Consider the following 19600-nt stretch of genomic DNA (forward strand, 5'->3'; position numbering starts at 1 on the left):
GTTCAGTCATGGTGTGTTCTGCAATCCTGCTGAATGTGTTCCAGTCCCATCGACTGTGTATGAGCGTTGTTAAAATCTCCCAATTCTTTTAATCTTTGGGCTGAAGGAAGGACAATACTCGGTGTATAAATGCTCAATCAACAATATTTTATTTCCATATAATTCAACACTTAAGAGCATAAGAACCATCATGATGGGGAGACCTGCCTGCAGAGGGTCACCGCAAGTCTCAAAATGGTGATGGGTTAGTCAGCCTTTTATAGTCTCTAGTAGCCCCCACCTAGTCGTAAAAGCCTAAACATTCAGTCATTATGCAAATGTACTGTTATAAGGTTTGGGGAAACCTGCAGTCAGCTGAGACCGAAGAAGTCACTTGGATGAGTGACGAAACGTTTCTCCCACAAAACGCTACGTCCAGATGAACAGATTCAATTTTTGGAGATTTACTTTCCTGGATGATTGAGAATGCATCAAGACGTCCTCATGTTTGTGTTTAAATGTTTAAACGGTCTTGCCCCAACTTACCTCTCTGAGCTTCTGCATCCTTACTCACCCCCCAGGTCTCTCAGGTCAGCTGACAAGCTGCTCCTGGAGGTACCCAGGTCCAAGAGGAAGCTCAGAGGGGACAGGGCCTTCTCTATTGCTGCTCCTAATCTGTGGAACAATCTGCCCCAGCACATTAGAGAGGCCCTTTCACTGTCCATTTTTAAAACACGTCTTAAAACCCATTTTTACTCCTTGGCATATGACACAGTCTGACCCTGATTTTATTGATTTTATTGTTTTAAATGTAATTCTCATCATCATTTTTTATACTATTTTATTATTGTCTTTGCTATTTGTGCTAATTTTATTTATTTTAATGTCATTTTAATAATCAATTATATATATATATTTTATTTATTTTATATTATTATTTTTCTTATTTTTTAACATGTTTAATGTATCATTTTGGCATGTCAAGTGTACAGCACTTTGTGTTCAGCTGGGGGCTGATCTGAAAGTGCTATATAAATAAATTGATTGCTTGCTTTAAACAGTCCCTCTGTGTCTCTGTGTGTGCTGAACATCTAGGATTGAGTCAGGCTGCATCAGCTGAAGCTGTTATTTGTAAATATCAATATTTTTTATTCAGGTGTGGGGAAAATATGTAAGACTGCAGTGAAGCGATGTACCAGATTAATCCCTGGCCAAAGGTATCGTACTTAAATCAGACTACTGATCCAGCCACATCAGCCTTTTGTGAGGTCTGTTTAAAGTAGACTTAAAATGAACTGCAGGTTCCTGAGAGGTGGACTGAGAGCACAGGAACACATGTTCATACATACAGCTGCAGCAAGCTCACATTAATTTTAAATAGATTTGTTACTCTGATGTCTGTCTCTCTGTTAGTCCTCTGACAGACTGGTACCTGTCCAGGTGTGCTCTACCTGTGACTACTGGGACAGGCTCTGGCTCCTGTAATAGAAATTTTCTGTTATTCTCATTCAAAGTATTTAAGTGCTTATGCATATGCTTAGTTGTGACACTCTTATAGACTGTTCAGTGAAAACCAGATGAACTTACTTCAGCGTCAGCAGTTTGAGAAAACAACTCCCTTTACAGGTGCTGATAAGGCCAAGGGCACAAAACAGCTTAACCATTGATCCGTTAGGTTTCATAGCGAGACGCGTGAAGTGTGGTATGATCAGTTTGTAACTGTAAGAATCAGAAAACTTTCACGGTTCTGGGTCCGTTTGACTTAGTATTTTGAGTTGTTATGTTTTGGTGTGTTTTTGCATTATGGATTGTTTTCTTATTCTCTTGTAGCGCTTGTGTTGATGATGATGTTGATGATGATGATGATTAGAGTTCCATGTTTCTGTTTATTCATGTTTCAGGATTTGTGTCTCATGTTCAGCATTGAGTTTCATGTGTTATATTCTGTCTGCCTCTCAGTGTCAAGTCTGCATCTTTGTGTGATGGTTTCTTGTTTCCTGTTTTATTGTGAAGGTCTGTGTCTCATGTGGGTGTGTTCAGTTTACCTCCCTTGTCTGGTCTCGTTAATTACTCCCAGCTGTGTCCCCCACCTCTGTGTAATCTCCCCGTGTTTCTCTGAGTGTAGTTAAGTCGTGTCTTCTGTTGTTGTAGTCGCTGGTCCGTCTGTGTATCTATCGTATTTCATCCGTGTGTTCTCCCTGCTGTCCGTCATCTCTTACTGTTAGGTTTTTGTATTGTGATTGCCATTTATGCTTAGAAATATTTAACCATATATGCTTAGAGGTGTATAATCGATTGTGTAGTGATAGGATGTGTGATCTTCAGTAGGCTGTAAAAGGCTTTGTGTGCATTCCAGAGCATTCTGGTATTCACCCCCACATTCCAGGAACATGGGAGAGGTCGTGTTTTAGTGCCTTTTGTTTAGATGGATGGCTTGACCTTAGACACACACACACACACACACACACACACACACACACACACAAACACACACACACAAGGTATTCTTTGTTCACATGTATACCTATGTAAGATGTCATATGTTAATGAACCTATGGATATTCATGTACCCACAATAAAAGGAGTGCTATGAGGAACCTGGCTGAGAGTCTGACGGAGGTCAAGTGGGTGGAACGACACTTGGCTCCAGACAGGCCTCCTCATGCATGAGTAACACAAAGAACGTTGCCTACTTGTGTCTTGTTCTTGCTGTGTAATTACATTGCCTTCAACGTTCCAGCGAATGGGTTCAAGCTATGAACCTATCAAGGACTATGTACCCACATAATCGGTGATGAATTATGAAGTTGCAATTCTTTTCTGTAAAAAGCATTTTTATTTTTGTATATAAATAAATGTTGATGTTGTGCGACGGGATTGTATGTTTCAATCTCTTACCTCCGCCCATCCTTCATGTTCGTGTCCTGGTTTGTGTTTTGTAGGTTAGTTGTTCCCAGTTCAGATAGTCTGCAGTCCAGTTTGCTGTTTTTCTATTTTGTATTTTATTTTCAATAAACCACCTTCACACCTTTACAAGTGCCTGTGTTTGGATCCTACTTCATTATCTCCACACGGCTCACTTCACTCACCGTGACAAAAACAAAACCAGGATGAACATAAATGTTTCTTGTCCTGTTGGATGATGATAAGACTGTGACATGGGATGCCACCTTTGGTCTTGTGATGAAGCAAAGCTCAGGAAGAAGTGGGATTAAATGGTACCCACATGTGTGCTGCTGAGAAGGATGTACAGGTGTAGCTGCTGCCAAATCCAAGCCTCCTCAGGTTAGTTGTAGTTGCAGAACGCTATAGGACTGAGACAGCTGAGGCATCAAATGTTTGATTAAACGGATGAAAAAGGCATTTCTTTCATATAATTATCACTTTTTAAAATCTTTAGCAACTTCAAGTTTGTCAGTGTGCTGAGGTCACAGAAACGAGAAAAGAAGTTTGACACTTCAGAGCACATGTGTCAAACTCAAGGCCTGCGGGCCACATCTGGCCCGGCGGACATTTATATCTGACCCGCGAGATCATTTTATATAGATTTATTATTATTGTTATACATGGCCCGGCAATATGAGGCGCTAATAAGACACAAACTACAGATCCCATAATGCAGCGCTGCAGCCTCCTTGCTGAACGCTAGCTAGTGTTATGGGTTCAAATATTGAGGGTGAGCACAAAAACAACAATGGTCCAGAAGAGTTAAGTCAAACAATGATTTTTAATGAACACACCCGTGGGGAGATGAACACTGCACACAGACAGCATCGATCTCCTCCCAATGATACACAAGCAGTTGTTTTCATAACATCAGGGTATTATTTATGACGCCCCCTCATGCGTCAAAGCAGATACAATACATGCATAAGTTTCAAAACCACAAATGTTCTGTTGACGACTTTTGACACATTTAAAAGGACATCTTCTCCGTCTCGAGGCCAGGTGCTTCCTATTAATCTTCTAACTCTCGCTTATCTCCTGGAACAAACTGTCCCTTAGGCCGACACAATGATGCAGTCACAAGCTTTTGCAAACTATTATTTGAACTCTTACCTAAACATGAGTGTAACTACTGTTTGTGTGTGTGTGTGTCGACCTCAAAATGCACTCGGCCTCACCCCGCCCGTTGACGCTTCTGACCTTTTACCAGACAGAAGCTCTCTGTGATAGGTGTAATAATCTTAACTAAGAACATCTACTGAATAAATGCTTTGATAATTAATGTAATGGTAATGATGATGGTTATGAATAGTAGCAGAAAAATATTTCCCTGATCTCCACACTAGCTGGGAACATTCCCGCGTCAATCAAGTCCAACGTGTGTTAGCTGGCACCTCACAATGGCCAAGAGAAAAGTTGATTCTGAAAACAGAGCCTTTCAGCACCGCGGTGGGAGACTGATTGTTTACAAACATTGCTGGTAAACCCGTGTGTCTTATTAGTGGAGCTATTGTGGCTGTAATTAAAGAATTTAATTTAAGACAAAACTATGAGACAAAACGTCAGGATAAGTTGAAAAACCTGAATGCAGAGCAGAAACTACAGAAAGTAGAAGAGCTAAAGAAGAATCTGACATTTCAGCAGACTTTTGTCACCAGAGCAAAATCACAAAGTGAAGCTGTTGTGAAAGCAAGTTTTATTGTAGCAGAGGAGAAAGCCAAATCAGCCCGGTACCACTCGGAAGAGCTGCATGATGAAGCTGTGCGACGTCTTGTGTCCAGACAAAACGCAGTTTTTGGCAAATGTGAGCCTGAAGAGAAACGTATGTCAAAGTGTAACTGCCGTGAAACTGCCCTGGGACAAACTTGTTGGGCTTACAAGAGATGGAGCGTCGGTGTTGTGTGGTGAAAAAGTGGACTTGTTTGCAGGATGCAAGTACAGATGCAGGAGAACTTTACCGGTGAGTTAACAGCGTATCACTGCATCATACAGCAGGAAATGCTGTGTGGTAAAGTCCTAAAAATGGAGCTGTTATGGCCCGTCTAGGCGCGGCCAGACCACAACACAAAGGGTGATCCATCCCCGTCCAACCCCAAGCAGCACGTCACACACTTAATACTTTGTGACAGTGATTTATTTACAATAAGTGCATTTAAACAAAGGAAGGGAGCAAATTATAACTTCAGGGTGAACCCAAGGCCAAAACAACAAACAAAAGGTAGCCTAACTCAGGAATAAGTACAACTTACCTACTCAAAAGAACCAAACCAAATGACAGGCACTTTCCTCCCTGACTAGCAAAAACAGGAGAAAACTAATCAAACAAAAAGGCGGTCCACCCCTACATGCTCTTACATTCCACAAACATAGTGACACAGTGAACGGTCTGCCGGCTGGGTTGGGCGGAGGATGAATGACCTGGCAGTCCCTGGCGGTGTCTTCTTATGCGCTGCCTCCCGGTCATGAGCCAGTCGGTACGATCCATCCGCCCTGGATGTACCAATCATGGAGGAGCACCTGCACACTCAAATTTGCATGTTATAATTACGGCAACAGTCGTAACACCCCCTTTCCCAAGAATTAACATTACCCCCAAAATGTTTAATTCAAGGAGAAAGCGCTCTAGATAAAGTATCAGCCAACACATTCTCTTTCCCTTTCTTGTAACTGATCTCCAAGTTAAAATCTTGCAGTAACAAGGACCAGCGCATAAGTCTTTGGTTGGAATTGCGCATTTGGGAAAGAAACACTAGTGGGTTGTGGTCGGTAAACACCTGCACAGGCAAAACACTTGACCCAACATAGACCTCAAAATGCTGTAAAGCAAGTAGTAAGGCAAGAGCCTCCTTTTCAATGGTACTATAATGGGTCTGGTGTCTGTTAAACTTCTTTGAAAAGTAGCAGACGGGATGATCTACGCCATGATCATCTTCCTGTAACAGAACAGCGCCTGCACCACACGAGCTGGCATCTACTTCTAGTTTAAAAGGGCGCTCAAATTTAGGGGCAGCTAGCACTGGTGCACTGCACAACAACGCTTTGGCAGACTCGAATGCCACCTGACACGCTGGAGACCAACTAAAAGGCTTTAAGAGATGCCTCTTAAACAAAACTGCAGCATCTTGGGGATCACTGGCCTTTTTCCACTTTTCTACTAAAAGATAAAGTACATTGTATCCAAAAATAACATTTTGTACTGTAAACCCAGCAAGCCAAAAAAATTAAGGCCCGGTAAGCACGTCAAATTGGATTTTTAAACATACTCTGACATTTGGCATGAAAAGTACCTTCCTTATTGTTGACTGGGATGACAGTGTTCATATTAGCAGCAAAACTGAGAAGTGTGTCTCTGACTTCATGTGCTGTGTGATGCAGGACATCCACTTCACTTTACCCAAGGTGGTGCAAAAGAAAAAAAAAGATCAGTGTTTATACATATATACACTGTTCTATCTATCTATATACAGGAATACTGTAAATAACAGACAAGGTTACCTAAACAATGCACTCTCTTGTCAAAAACTGTTACAGCCATAGTTACAGTAGTAGAAGAAAATTAAAATCTAATACTTCATACACGCACATATATTTGTGCTGTCAGTGGAAATCTCTTTAAAATGACTTTAACTAAGATTCCGTTAGAGGGTCTTGATGCATTCTCAATCATCCAGGAAAATAAATCTCCAAAAGTTGATTCTGCTCATCTGGACGTAGCGTTTTGTGGGAGAAACGTTTCGTCACTCATCCAAGTGACTTCTTCAGTCTCAGCTGACTGCAGGTTTCCCCAAACCTTATAAACAGTACATTTGCATAATGACTGAAACCAGCCCACTGAAGGAACAATGGGCTGTGAGGTCAGTTCCTTAATCATAATTATGCAAATTCCCATGACCATTGATCAACAATCACTGACCAAAACCCACTGATCAAAGAACACTGATCAATGGCCATGAGTACCATTCACAGAGAGTTGGGGAACGGCTGCGATCACAGCATTGTAAGATGGCGAAAGATGTACCCTTAGGCCCCCTCCTCGATTCAGAGATGGTCTTTCCCTTTTCACGTAAATGGCCTCCTTGACTCCGCGCTCAAACCAGCGTTCTTCCCTGTCCAGGATGTGTACATCCTCATCCTTGAAAGAGTGTCCACTGGCCTGTAGGTGTAAATAAACTGCAGAGTCCTGGCCTGATGAGGTTGCTCTTCTGTGTTGTGCCATCCGCTTCGCTAGAGGTTGTTTGGTTTCCCCGATGTATAAAATGGTACTTGTATAAAAATGGTCACTTGGATGAGTGACGAAACGTTTCTCCCACAAAACGCTACGTCCAGATGAACAGATTCAACTTTTGGAGATTTACTTTCCTGGATGATTGAGAATGCATCAAGACGTTTTAACCCACTTTGGCAAGGACTGCCTAAAGCTTGTACGTCAGTATGAGCAAACAGCACGTAAGATGGCGGACTACAGGAACCACCTGAGATTCAGCCTCAGATGCCGACAAAACAGGATTACTCCTAAAAGTCTGCAAATGAGCTCTTCAGTTAAAGGCTTCCGGGCAACAAAAATCCTCCAGAAGGCACAGCATCAGTTGCTTAATGAACGGGTGAGGCAGACAAATTTTACCATCGACATGCTACAATCTCAAGAGGAGCGGATTCGACGGAGACTGACAATGCTTTTAGATGAGAATACTCTTAAAAAGGTGTTTGACTTCACTGAGAAGGCTCGTCTAGCACAGCACAAGACCAGGCAACAAAGGAAGTTTGACTTACTTGTTGTACGTCAGAAACCACTGCAAAATACGGAGAGTGTCCTCAGTGGCCAGAAGAGACAAGGATGCGACATGGAGGATGTGGACAAGTGGGTGAAGAATTTGTCTGACAGACAGCTATAATAATAATAATAATTGTTATTTATTCGCTAGAGGTTGTTTGGTTTCCCCGATGTATAAATCCTGGCAATCCTCCTGGCACTTAACAGCGTACACTATGTTACTCTGTTTGTGTCGGGGGACCCGATCCTTGGGGTGGACCAATTTTTGGCGCAGCGTGTTTTGGGGTTTAAAAGCCACAGAGACCCGGTGTTTAGAAAAAATGCGTCTCAACTGTTCCGATACTCCTGACACATATGGGATCACTACAGGTTTTCGCTTGGGCAGCGGTTGTCCTTCTCTCCTGGATCGGCAGTCAGTGGGGATGGTGTTCGCTCTGTGTTGTAGCGTCCTGATGACACCCAGTTTGTTCCCACAAAACGCTACGTCCAGATGAACAGATTCAACCTTTGGAGATTTACTTTCCTGGATGATTGAGAATGCATCAAGACGTTGACACTTTTAAGTTGCTTTGCTTTCACTCCTCTGTCCAGTTCATCCCAAACCAGCTCGATGAGATTTAAGTCTGGAGACTCTGCTGGACACTCCATGTTTTCAAGCTTATCGTCTTGTTTTTTGTTCCTAAGGCAGTTCTGGCCTAGCTTAGACTTATGATTTGGATCATTATCTTGCTGTAGGATGAGTCTGTGACATACTAGGTACATACAAGAGACTGCTGCGTGGTGCTGCAGAATGCTGTGGCAGCCGTTTTGGTTCAGGGTGCCTCACATTTTCACTATTCAGACCAAATCTCTCATTTGACCGTTGAACCAAACCTATAGTTTGATTTATCTTTAAGTATAGAAATGCTTTATCATGAGCAAAAAGCTCTGTTTGAGCACTCAAATAATTTCTTTTATCACCTCAGCTGTGAGGAGAGTCATGGTCTGTGACCCAGCATTTTGGTTTTAGTTTTGTTCCTTGAATTATTAATCTCTGTTATATTATGTTTGTAGTTCATGATTTCTGTTCTTGTTCCGTGCTTCATGTTTCCTTGTCTCTTTTGTCTTTGAGCCCGTATCTTGAGTTCAGTCAGTATGTTTCTTGTTATACGTTGAAGATCCAAGTCTTATGTCAGTGTATGCAGTTTTGATTCCTCCTTGTCTCATCGTGTTAATTAGGTTCAGCTGTGTCTCCCTCCTTTGTGCAGTTTTCTCATTTCCCTCTGTGCTTGTATAGTGTGTGTTCTCCTTTGCTCGTCACTGGTCTGTCTGTGTTACCTCTGCGTGTAATGATTTCAGGTTTGTTTTGCCAGCTTTCCCAGTTCAGGTCATTTCTTAGGTCTGTCCTTGCCATCCTCGGTTCTGTTTGTAGTCTCACGTTTGGAATAAAGCCCACTCATAGTAACGCCACTTTTCTGCTTTTGGGTTCCTCTCTTATTAAATCCACACATCTGCTGTTACGGCCATGACACACTGTCACTCAACAATAGAAACTCAGATTTTCTCCTGCTGTTTTCAGCAAATAATGCTGAGTTCATATGACTGCAAAACCTCTTTACAAGATGTTCAAATATTAGGACTATAGTGTAACATGCATCGGGTTTGCCCCCAAAATGTGAATACAATACTATTCTTCTAATTTAGACAATACATATATCATATCTAATCAGTCCCCCTGCTTTAAAATTTATATTTCTTTACCAGAGAATAAAAAGTAGTGAATTGAAATGCCTGCTAATAAACTGTACAGTCACCTGGATCATGAAGACAAATTACAAGCACAGACTCCAGCTCTTTCCACTTGTTGCTAACAACACCCATGATGTCTGTTCCTAGTACTATGGATAAGTTCTTTGCATTTGTTTCCTGTTTAGTAACTTGATTTCCTAATGATTTGCATGTTGGTGAAGCAGAATCACCTTTGTGTAACCTTGCTTATGTTTTGTTAAGTAACGTCATTTACAGAATTTGTGGGTTTAAAAAGTCTTAGGTATGGTCACATGACCTAAAAATACCACTATATATTAAGTTTTGGGAGTGGCACCAACACAAGAGCTACATGTTGTTTTCAAACAATGACTACGATGACCTGGATGACTGAGAACCTTCACAGACATACATGTTGGGTTTTTTTGGAAATAGAAGTCTTTAACCTCCTAAGACCCGAACTCTTCCACTGAATGCAATTTTTATATATATTTGAGCTGATTAGGACCTGAAGAATGTAAAAACAAAGAATTAACAGATTTTATTTTATTTTTTTACCTAATTTTTGTTTCTAAGAAAAATGAGCTCCTCATATGAGGATATTTGTTTAAATTTAGATAGAACAGAAACAGTATAATGTCCTCGTAAGTGGATATCAGGCCCTTGTAAAGCAAAATTGAGTATTTTGGTCTAAATAACCCAAAATGTGATGTCCACATATGTGGATGCCAGGTCCTAGGAGGTTAAACATTACAGATAGGCCTTCCTCAGGATATCAAACGTTTACATTTACACTATTCAAAGTTTAGCATCAAATTTAAATACTTTTATGTTTAGAAATTGTTTTGTAAGATTACAACACTTAAAAAAGTAAGATAAAGAATTAAAAAAACTGTGTTGGCTTTGTTCAAACCTCAAAATATACAATAAACAAGAGATTTGGTTTATTAAAGTATGTTAAGAGTGTTTGTTTGACTACAGGAATGTAATAATATTATAATTAACATTCATTAAAACACATTTTTTACTGTAACTCCTCACGTGTCCAATTTCTACATAAAGTTCACTCCCTTCAGGTGTCCTCATTTGACAGTAAAATATATCAAGGATCAAATAAAGACCTGGTTAATCTCTTCAGCTTCCCTGAAGAGATCACAAGATACGCTGTCATGCAAGTCACACATCATTATTTATTTCTATTTATCTGATTTAAAACATTATTTTAAAGGCATCGTGGATTTTAAATACTCAAATCCTTTTTGATAAAGATAAAAGTGTGTTTCTACAGAGAGGTCACTCCCTTCTGGTTTCCTCATTTGACAGTAAAATATATGACAAGATCAAACAAAGACCTTCTTAAGTCAGCTTCAGTCAACAGAGGAGAAGATAAGCTGTCAGGTAAGTTATGCATCATTAATTCTAAAGTTATATTCTTGGATATGTTTATATTCTAAACATTATTCTAAAACTTACAAATGATGATTTAAACCATTTTTAAGACATGATAGTTTTGGAATATTTAAAAAGTATTGAATAGAATTATTTTGGATATGCTTATGAACTATATCCTACTTAACTTTGTAGACTGGAGACAAGAAACCTTAAATGATTAAAATCTTTGATAATAATTATGGTACAATAATAATCATGATGACTATATTTGTTATACAGAAGCAAAGAATGGAAAAAACCTGTTTATTCCTCATCCTGCTGCTCTCAGGTCTGTGATATTAATATCTTAAACATTTGAAATATATTCTGTAAACACATCGAGACAGACTGATGTCGTTTGGGTAATCAGATTATATTCCACGATTTTAAACATTGTATTTATTAACATTAGCCACAAGGACAAAGATGAAATCTCATCTCCTCATACCTCATCACCTGTATAAATTTTACATTTAAATTCTTTTTTAATATTTAATTTAATTTGTAATATTTAAATTGAATGACTTTTTGTAGTTATTTATATGATATCTATTAAACTAAGTTTTTCATGTTTTAGCTGCCGAGTTAATATTTTCCTAACAATGGGGATAAATTATTTTTTTTGTTTCTTTTCCTGCTTCTTTTTCTCCTCCTTCTTATTATTGCTGTTATTAACCACAAGCCAGTGTTTTCCTACTGCTGATACTAAGCACAAACAAAGGAGAGTTCCATCAGGAACAATAACTGACATCAGGTCTTTGCTAAATGAAATATTTTGCTAAGAATGAGATTTGCAACAAGGTCAGCTGTGGTTGAGCTGTTTTAATTACTGCATGCAGGAGAGCTGACCTTGGGACGTTGTAGCATCTCTTTTATAACATCACACACACACTCTGTAACTTTTGACTCACAACAGTTTTTTGTCCCCCCCTGCACTGTTGCTGAGCAGAGAAGACTTTCCCACTATCTATTTTCCAGGAAGCTCTTAACTGGTCTTCTTGGGAGTTTCATTCTTCTACGCCCTAATTGTTAGCAGACAATAGAGTAAAACATCATTAAGCAAAGCTAAGCAGTTTTCACCAGGTCATACTGACACACATCTTTTATCTAAGAAGGAAAAATCCTACAGTCAAATTCTAAACACCTCAATTTAAATGTGAGGATAGACTAGAATTTTGCCCATTACAATACCAGAGTCTTTGTGGTAAACATTTAAACACAAAGAGGAGAATAATTCAGTTCGATTAAACAGCGCCTAATTACAACAACAGTCACCTCAAGTTGCTTTATATTGTAAGGCAGAGCCTACAATAATAGATACAGAGAAAAACCCAACAATCATATGACCCCCTATGGAGGGGCGGCCGTCTGCTGCAACCTGTTGGGGTGAGAGAAGGAAGACAGGATAAAGACATGCTGTGGAAGAGAGACAGAGATTAATAACAAGTACGATTCAGTGCAGAGAGGTCTGTTAACACATAGTGAGTGAGAAAGGTGACTGAAAAGAAAAAACTCAGTGCATCATGGGAATCCCCGGCAGCCTACGTCTATTGCAGCATAACTAAGGGAGGATTCAGGGTCACCTGGTCCAGCCCTAACTATATGCTTTAGCAAAAAGGAAAGTTTAAAGCCTAATCTTAAAAGTAGAGATAGTGTCTGTCTCCCGAAACAAAACTGGAAGCTGTTTCCACAGAAGAGGGGCCTGAAAACTGAAGGCTCTCCCTCCCATTCTACTTTTAAATACTCTAGGAACAACAAGTAGGCCTGCAGAGCGAGAGCGAAGTGCTCTAATAGGGTGATATGGTACTACAAGGTCATTAAGACATGATGGGGCCTTTAAGACCTTTTTTTCTTATTTTCTTCTATCAGTGATGAATAGTAAGATGTTCTGGCTTTGCGGAGGGCTTTCTTATAAAGCAACACACTATTTCTCCAGGCTAAATGATGATCTTCTAAATTTGTGGCACGCCATTTCCTCTCCAGCTTACAAGCCTTTGAAGATGATAACAGTGGGTGGATTATATTCTTAAACTTAGTTACAGCACTTTCAGAAAGACATCTACTTTGATAAAGTCTACTCTCCACTGCTGTGTAATCAATAATTGTAAATGTAAATGTTATGAGGAAATGATCAGACAGCAGAGGGTTTTCAGGAAACACTGTTAAATGTTCAGTTTCTATTCCATATGTTAAAACAAGATCTAGAGTGTGATTAAAGTGGTGGGTGGGTTCTTTTACATTTATTTTCAAACATTTGTTTCCCCTGTGTTTCAGGATCTGTAGCAGGAATCGAATTTTAAATGAGCTAATTTAATGTATAAAATTGTAAAATTTCTCTGTTTAAACATTTATTGTGTTATTTATTTTCTGTTTAGGATAAAATATTGGCTCATGATTATCAGACACAACTTTGATAAGATATTGCCTCATAATGTAATATCTTCAATGCCTGTACTTCGGAGTTTTTCCGTTAAGAGCGTTTGTTCCTATGTTATTGTGAAAACTGTTGTTGGATGCTGAAGTTAACCAGATTAATATTTTATATAGTGAGACAGAGAGAGAGTGTGCAAATGGATAGCAAACAGCCATTATTATTAACCATATTAATATTATGCTGAACACAGTCCGAAAGATTCAAAAAGCGACATCAGTGTCTACTGTCTGTCTGTCTACTGTTTACTATCATAGGCAATTGGCTAACAAACGCAAACAGAATTTTTCTCTATGTCTACTAATAAATGTTATCTTGTTTCAGGATACATAATACCTGCCATTATCCACAGACACATCTGCTTACCTGTATCTTTCGCCTGTTTCTCCTCTTTTTTTTCTAAACTGAGGACCTGATGGCTTTGACCTTTTCTTTCCCATCTTCCATCAGTAATTTTGCACTCCAGTATCAACACCCAACCCTACAACATATACTAATAGACCTACATCTTGTATAGGTGTAGGTCTATTAATACACAATGGGCTTGGACTGACAACATTATGAATGAAATATGCACTACTTGGAAGCAGCCAGCCCCCTCCCCTTTTGACAGGTTATGTGTGAGTTCAGCAAGCAGGCCACCAAGAGCCCTCACGCTCACTTTTCGCGTATATGTATGTGATAGAATTTAGAATGCATCGGTGCAAATGATAAATCTATGTCATAATGTCTTCAGTTTTCGTGCAGGGATGTCAAAGTTAACGCCGTCATTACAATTAACACGATTAAAATTTTTAATACAATCAACCCATCTGGAGCGTAGAATGGACAAACTTTGGACAAACTGCCCGAAATGCGTTGATAGACGCATTTCAGGGATTTTGAATCATTCTGCACTCCAAATGGATTAATTGCATAAAAAAATTTAATCGTGATAACGGTGAAAACGTTGACTAGAGCTTGTTTTATTTTGCGAGCTGGTTATTAGGTGCTGCTCTGGCCAGATAGACAATCATGCCGCCCCACCCCGCCCCTCTCCTCGCTGTGTTTGGCAAGCAGCAGGCGCACCTCACAAACAGAGGGCGCCTTTACTCCCAGCAAATGGGCGATAGCAAACCATTCCCGATATACGCTGGTTGATGTCGGGGCAGCATGAGTACGATCATTTTTTTTTTGTCCCCCGATGCCCGTGATGCCGCCGCCCAGTGTCGCCCGTATCAAAAATCGCTACTGCTGCCCAGACATTCCACCGCATTTTGGGGATTGCATGGGCATCGATTGGCACAGGCACCGATCGGTTTTCTATCGCCCATTTGCTGGGAGTAAGGGCGCCCTCCGTTTGCGAGGTGCGCCTGCTGCTTGCGGCACAGGGAGGAGAGGGCGGGGCGGCGGGGGATTCTCTGGCTGGCTGGAGCAGCATCTAATAACCAACTCACAAAATAAAACAAAATAAAAACAAACCAACAAACACGAAAACACCGGACATCATGACACAGACTTATAATTTGCACCGATGTTTTTTCGAAATTCTACACGAGAAAAGTGAGTGCGAGAGCCCTCGGTGCGCCTGCTCGCTGCTGAAGTCAAAGTAAACTTTATTGTCATCTCCGCTACATACAGTCCAGTATATAGAGAGACGAGACGACGAGGCTTCATTTACAACAGTGCAAGTAAACAAACAATAAATATAAGAAGAGTAAGAAAATAAATATACACTTTAGGACTGGGGGTAAAGGGATCAATAACAATTTAAAATTTATAATTTACAGTTTGATGATTTAAAGTCTCACACACAACCCGTCGAAAGGGGAGGGGCCGGCTGCTTCCAAATAGAGCACATTTCATTCATAATGTTGTAAATCCAAGCCCAATATGTATTCATGATTTGAATCCTGGATTGTGCGAAATCCCAGAAATAAACCCCAGACAATTGATGAGAATATTCCAGAGTAGAAAAGAGCGTGTGTTCAGCTCAATATTAATTAGTCATTGTCAATTGTTGATTTGTCCTGTTCATTGTAGGACAAAGTATGATGGCTGTTTGGTAGCCGTTCGCATAGTATGCATATTCCCTGTCTCTTCATGTGTGTGTGTGTTTCTCTGGTGAAATTCAGTATGGTTCCAACAAGTTTTATGTTAATGTACAATCCATAATATGTTTTATGTGCGTGTGTGTGTGTGTGTGCGTGTGTGTGTGTGTGGGAGGGGGGGGGTTGCAACTGTCTAGACCGTAAAGGTGTAGACAGTTGCAAACACCCGCCCCCCAGATGACAGACTGTCATCTGTGCTTATGCGCTGAAAACACTTCAGAGTACCGGTTTTTCTAGATGTCCCTGGTTGGGGAGCTTGAGGGTTCTTCACCCGGGACTCGGTCCTACTGGGAGACTTCAGTGGTTCTGTGGATAATCTGGAAGGGGCATGATTGGGAGGAATGGCTGACCTGATCTGAACCCAAGTGGTGTAGTGTTTTCTTGCATTTGGAAACCACAATTTGTCTGTAATGAATGCCTTATTTGAACATAAGGGTGTCCATAAGCGCATGTGGCACTAGGACACCCTTGGTTGCAGGTCAACAATCGATTTTGTAAACATATCATCAGATCTTTGGCCATATGTTCCAAATACCCAGGTGAAGAGGGAGGCTGTGCTGGTCAGCTGCTCAGGATGAACTCAAAACAGCGAGGAAGCCATTAGGTTGAAAACGGAGTGATAATATTAAGCTTAGTTAGCCTGTGGGTCTTTGGAGGCTGCTGATCCAGAGCAAAATATCTGGTGTAGTTTGAGACCATAGAAAAAGGCTTTCAGACTTCCTCAAAACGATCCTGCCTTAAACATATGTTACATATATTTAAACATAATTACATGTTTTTGTGTCTTTTCGCTTTTTGTATTTTATAAGTCCCGCTAATGGATGAACCAGTAGGACTGTCTTAAAATAAGTTTGATGTTCAAAGGTGCACTGTGAGGTTAAATAAAAAGTACAGACATCTGTGTAAGAATATAAGGAATAAAAGTAAATAACTCCGATAAATAAATGTTGTAATTATGTATTAATACCATATGTCCCACCTCATAATTGCATCATATAGTAAATAGTTGTAATTGTTATTTCTTTAAATTCGTCTTTTTCAGTGATTCGCCCAAGAGCCCAGTTTACACAATAAAAAACACCTTTGTTTTATTTTTCTCAGGAGGACTTTCCACTCTTCCTCCCCACTCCAGAGAATACCACTTTGTGAACCAGAAAATGACCTGGACCGAAGCTCAGAGTTACTGCAGAGAACACTTCACTGACTTGGTCACCATCTACAACAGCAACATCAACCAACTGCTTTTCTCAATGTCACCAAGGATCAATGATTTTGCTTGGATAGGGCTCTATGATGATCGTTACAGCTGGAAGTGGTCCATGGAGGGAAAACTTTTTTATGTTGGCAGTACACATAAATTATTGACCTGGGCTAACGGCCAACCAGACTGTGTAAATGCAAAGGAATACTGTGTGGCTCTTCAGGGACAAACACAGATGAATGATAGACCCTGTGGAGATTCTTACCCTTTCCTGTGTTACAATGGTAGGAAAAAAGATTTGTTGCCATAGTTATCCTACAATTTTATGAGATTCAGAATGTGTGTTTCAATCCTTTTTCGCAGCCAAAAACACAAGTTACATCTTAGTGATGGAGAACCAAACCTGGTCAGCGGCTCAGTCGTACTGCAGGACATACCACACAGACCTGATCAGTATAAAAAGCAAAGAGGAGAAATCCAACATCACGCTCACTTTGAATGGATCAGGGGTTCAGTATGTGTGGATTGGTCTCTACAGGGATCCCTGGTCCTTCTGGTCTGACAACACAACCTCCACATACACTAACTGGATGTCTTCTCAGCCTAATAATGGAAATTCAGTTGAATACTGTGGAGATTTGAATTTAAAGACAGGGGAATTGAATGATGCCAACTGTGCCGTCAGACTCTATTTTTTCTGTTTCACAGGTGAGGTCCAGAATGCAAACACTGTAAGATCCTGTCATCATGTAAAACACTAATGTTTGTGTTTTTATATGTGGTTCATTTTTAGCAGTGACAAAGCAAACAGTGGTGAAAATGAAGCTTCAGTCAGAGGCAGACATGCACAGCACAGAGATCCAGCAGCAGGTTTCACAGCAGGTCAGCAGTTCAGTCACCAACACAAACTTGACACAAGTTCAAACTATGCTTCATGTTTTTCATCATCTGCACATTTTGTCCAGCTGTCAGGCCTCATGCTGTCAGAAGGACTGACAGACTTCAGGATTCGTTGGAGGAAAGTCCAGAGTTACCGTGACGACCAGTTGAAGAACCAGGATGTGGACGGTGGCTGCAAAACTGAAGTCTGACTGGACTGAACCACTTCATGTGTGAAGTTAATAACATGCTGTGCTGAGCTGTCTCATCCTTTAAATCTTTCAATATTTCAGAGTGTAAAGTTCCACCAACAGCTCATTTGTTCAGCTGCAGTTGTATTTTGGTAGAAATTATTTTACTGATTCATCTTGAAATTTTTATGATAAGCTTGGATTCATCATTATTGTCCTTCTATGTAAGAGACCACATAGGCTTTGTCTTTATGCAGTTTATTGAGATCCATAGTTCTGTTTCACTGTGGCAGAAACCTCTGCTGACTTATTAAAGTGTGGACAACAAGCAACAAAACATTGCTTCGTTTATGTCCAGTTTCTGCTTAGACTGTTTGATACCCATAACAATGGCAGCCATAAATGGGACCATAAGTGTCCCAAACCTTGCCTAATTTAAATTTGAATGATCACTTTCAAGAGACAGTTAAAGATCCAAAAGCCTTATTTTTATGTATTTTTATGCATTCAACACAGTTGGAGGGTCCCAAAATGAATGAAATAAGAACATCATTAATAGTTAATTAAATGTTTTGTTAAATAATTAATTTGGAATGAATTAATAAAGTACACTACCGGTCAAAAGTTTTAGAACACCCCAATTTTTTCAGTTTTTTCTTGAAAATTATGCAGTTTAATGAGTCATGCCACTTTAGTACAAATAAGCAATTGTAGTTAAAAAACGAAATCATGGAATCAATTTATAGACCAAAATGTATTCTAAGCTTCTGACGCATCAAAGTCGCCACCTTTGGTAGATGTAACACCGAACATTCCTGTGGCATGATTTCTAAACAGAAATCAAATATTCTTCAGAAAGTTCTTCCCATATCTGTTCCAGAAGTTCCCATAAATGTTGACACTTGTAGGTTGCTTTGCTTTCACTCCATGTTTTAAAGCGTATCGTCCTGTTCTTTTTTCCTAAGGCAGTTCTGGCCTAGCTTAGACTAATGTTTTGGGTCATTATCTTGCTGTAGGGTGAACACCTGATCAACTAGGCACATACCAGCAGGTACTGCATGGTCATGCAGAATTCTGTGGTAGTCATCTTAGTTCAGAGTGCCTCTCACTCCGTACAAGTCACCGATTCAAGATCCAGCAAAACAGCCCCAGACCGTCACACTTCCTTCTCCGTGTTTGACAGTTGATGCCACACACTGTGAAACCTTCCTTTCCCCTACTCAACCGCGTACAACGAACCTGCGTGATGAACCGAAGATTTCAAATTTTGATTCACGAGTCAATATTATCTGTGTACAGCTTTCAGCAGTCCCATGGCGGTGTTGGAAAGCCTGTTTTACTATTTTTTTGACGTCCACGCAGTGCCTTTCTTGCTGCAACTCGTCCTGTCAAACCTGCTGCTCAAAATCTTCTCTTCACAGTTGAAACTGAGACTTGCTTGTTAAGATAAGATAAGATAACCTTTATTAGTCCCACATGTGGGAAATTTGTTCTGTCACAGCAGGAAGTGGACAGTGCAAAAGTTATGAAGCAAAAATTAGAATACAATAAGAATAAAATACTGTGCACAACTGTACAGAATAGAATAAAATTAAATACTATATACAGTAGAATGAATAGAATAAAATATACAATAAGATAAAAATAGAATACAAATGCTTTATACAACTGAGTAAAAATACAACTTTGTCAGAAAAGAGTATTGCCCTTAGTGTTATTACTATTTCACATGTGTGGATGTGTTTGATCAGTTGGAGTCTTTGTTGTGGAGTCTGACAGCAGTGGGGAGGAAAGACCTGCGAAATCTCTCCGTCCCACACCGTGGGTGCCGCAGCCACTGAAGGAGCTGCTCAGTGCTGTCACAGTCTCCTGCATGGGGTGGGAGATGTTGTCCATCAGGGATGACAGCTTAGCCGCCATTCTCCTGTCACTCAC

The 19600-nt window shown here is 40.1% G+C and overlaps 2 protein-coding genes and 2 long non-coding RNA genes across 9 annotated transcripts in view; 2 read left to right on the forward strand and 2 right to left on the reverse strand.

The window, feature by feature from the left end:
* Positions 1 to 19600, forward strand: part of LOC100703578 (nuclear factor 7, ovary) — a 972198-nt gene that overhangs the window by 835617 nt on the left and 116981 nt on the right. The window lies entirely within an intron of this gene.
* Positions 1 to 19600, reverse strand: part of LOC100708849 (scavenger receptor cysteine-rich type 1 protein M130) — a 284144-nt gene that overhangs the window by 242324 nt on the left and 22220 nt on the right. The gene's annotated exons all lie outside the window — the stretch shown is intronic.
* On the reverse strand, positions 5042 to 6634 carry LOC112846375 (uncharacterized). The gene is made up of 2 exons (XR_003219313.1): positions 6213 to 6634; positions 5042 to 5442 (listed from the first exon to the last, which is right to left on the reverse strand). It is a non-coding gene; the product is annotated as an uncharacterized LOC112846375 (long non-coding RNA).
* On the forward strand, positions 15501 to 18818 carry LOC112846351 (uncharacterized). Its single transcript, XR_003219286.1, has 2 exons — positions 15501 to 17477; positions 17561 to 18818. It is a non-coding gene; the product is annotated as an uncharacterized LOC112846351 (long non-coding RNA).

The sequence above is a fragment of the Oreochromis niloticus genome, linkage group LG3 (assembly GCF_001858045.2).
Source record: "Oreochromis niloticus isolate F11D_XX linkage group LG3, O_niloticus_UMD_NMBU, whole genome shotgun sequence".
NCBI classification, from domain to species: Eukaryota; Metazoa; Chordata; class Actinopteri; order Cichliformes; family Cichlidae; genus Oreochromis; species Oreochromis niloticus.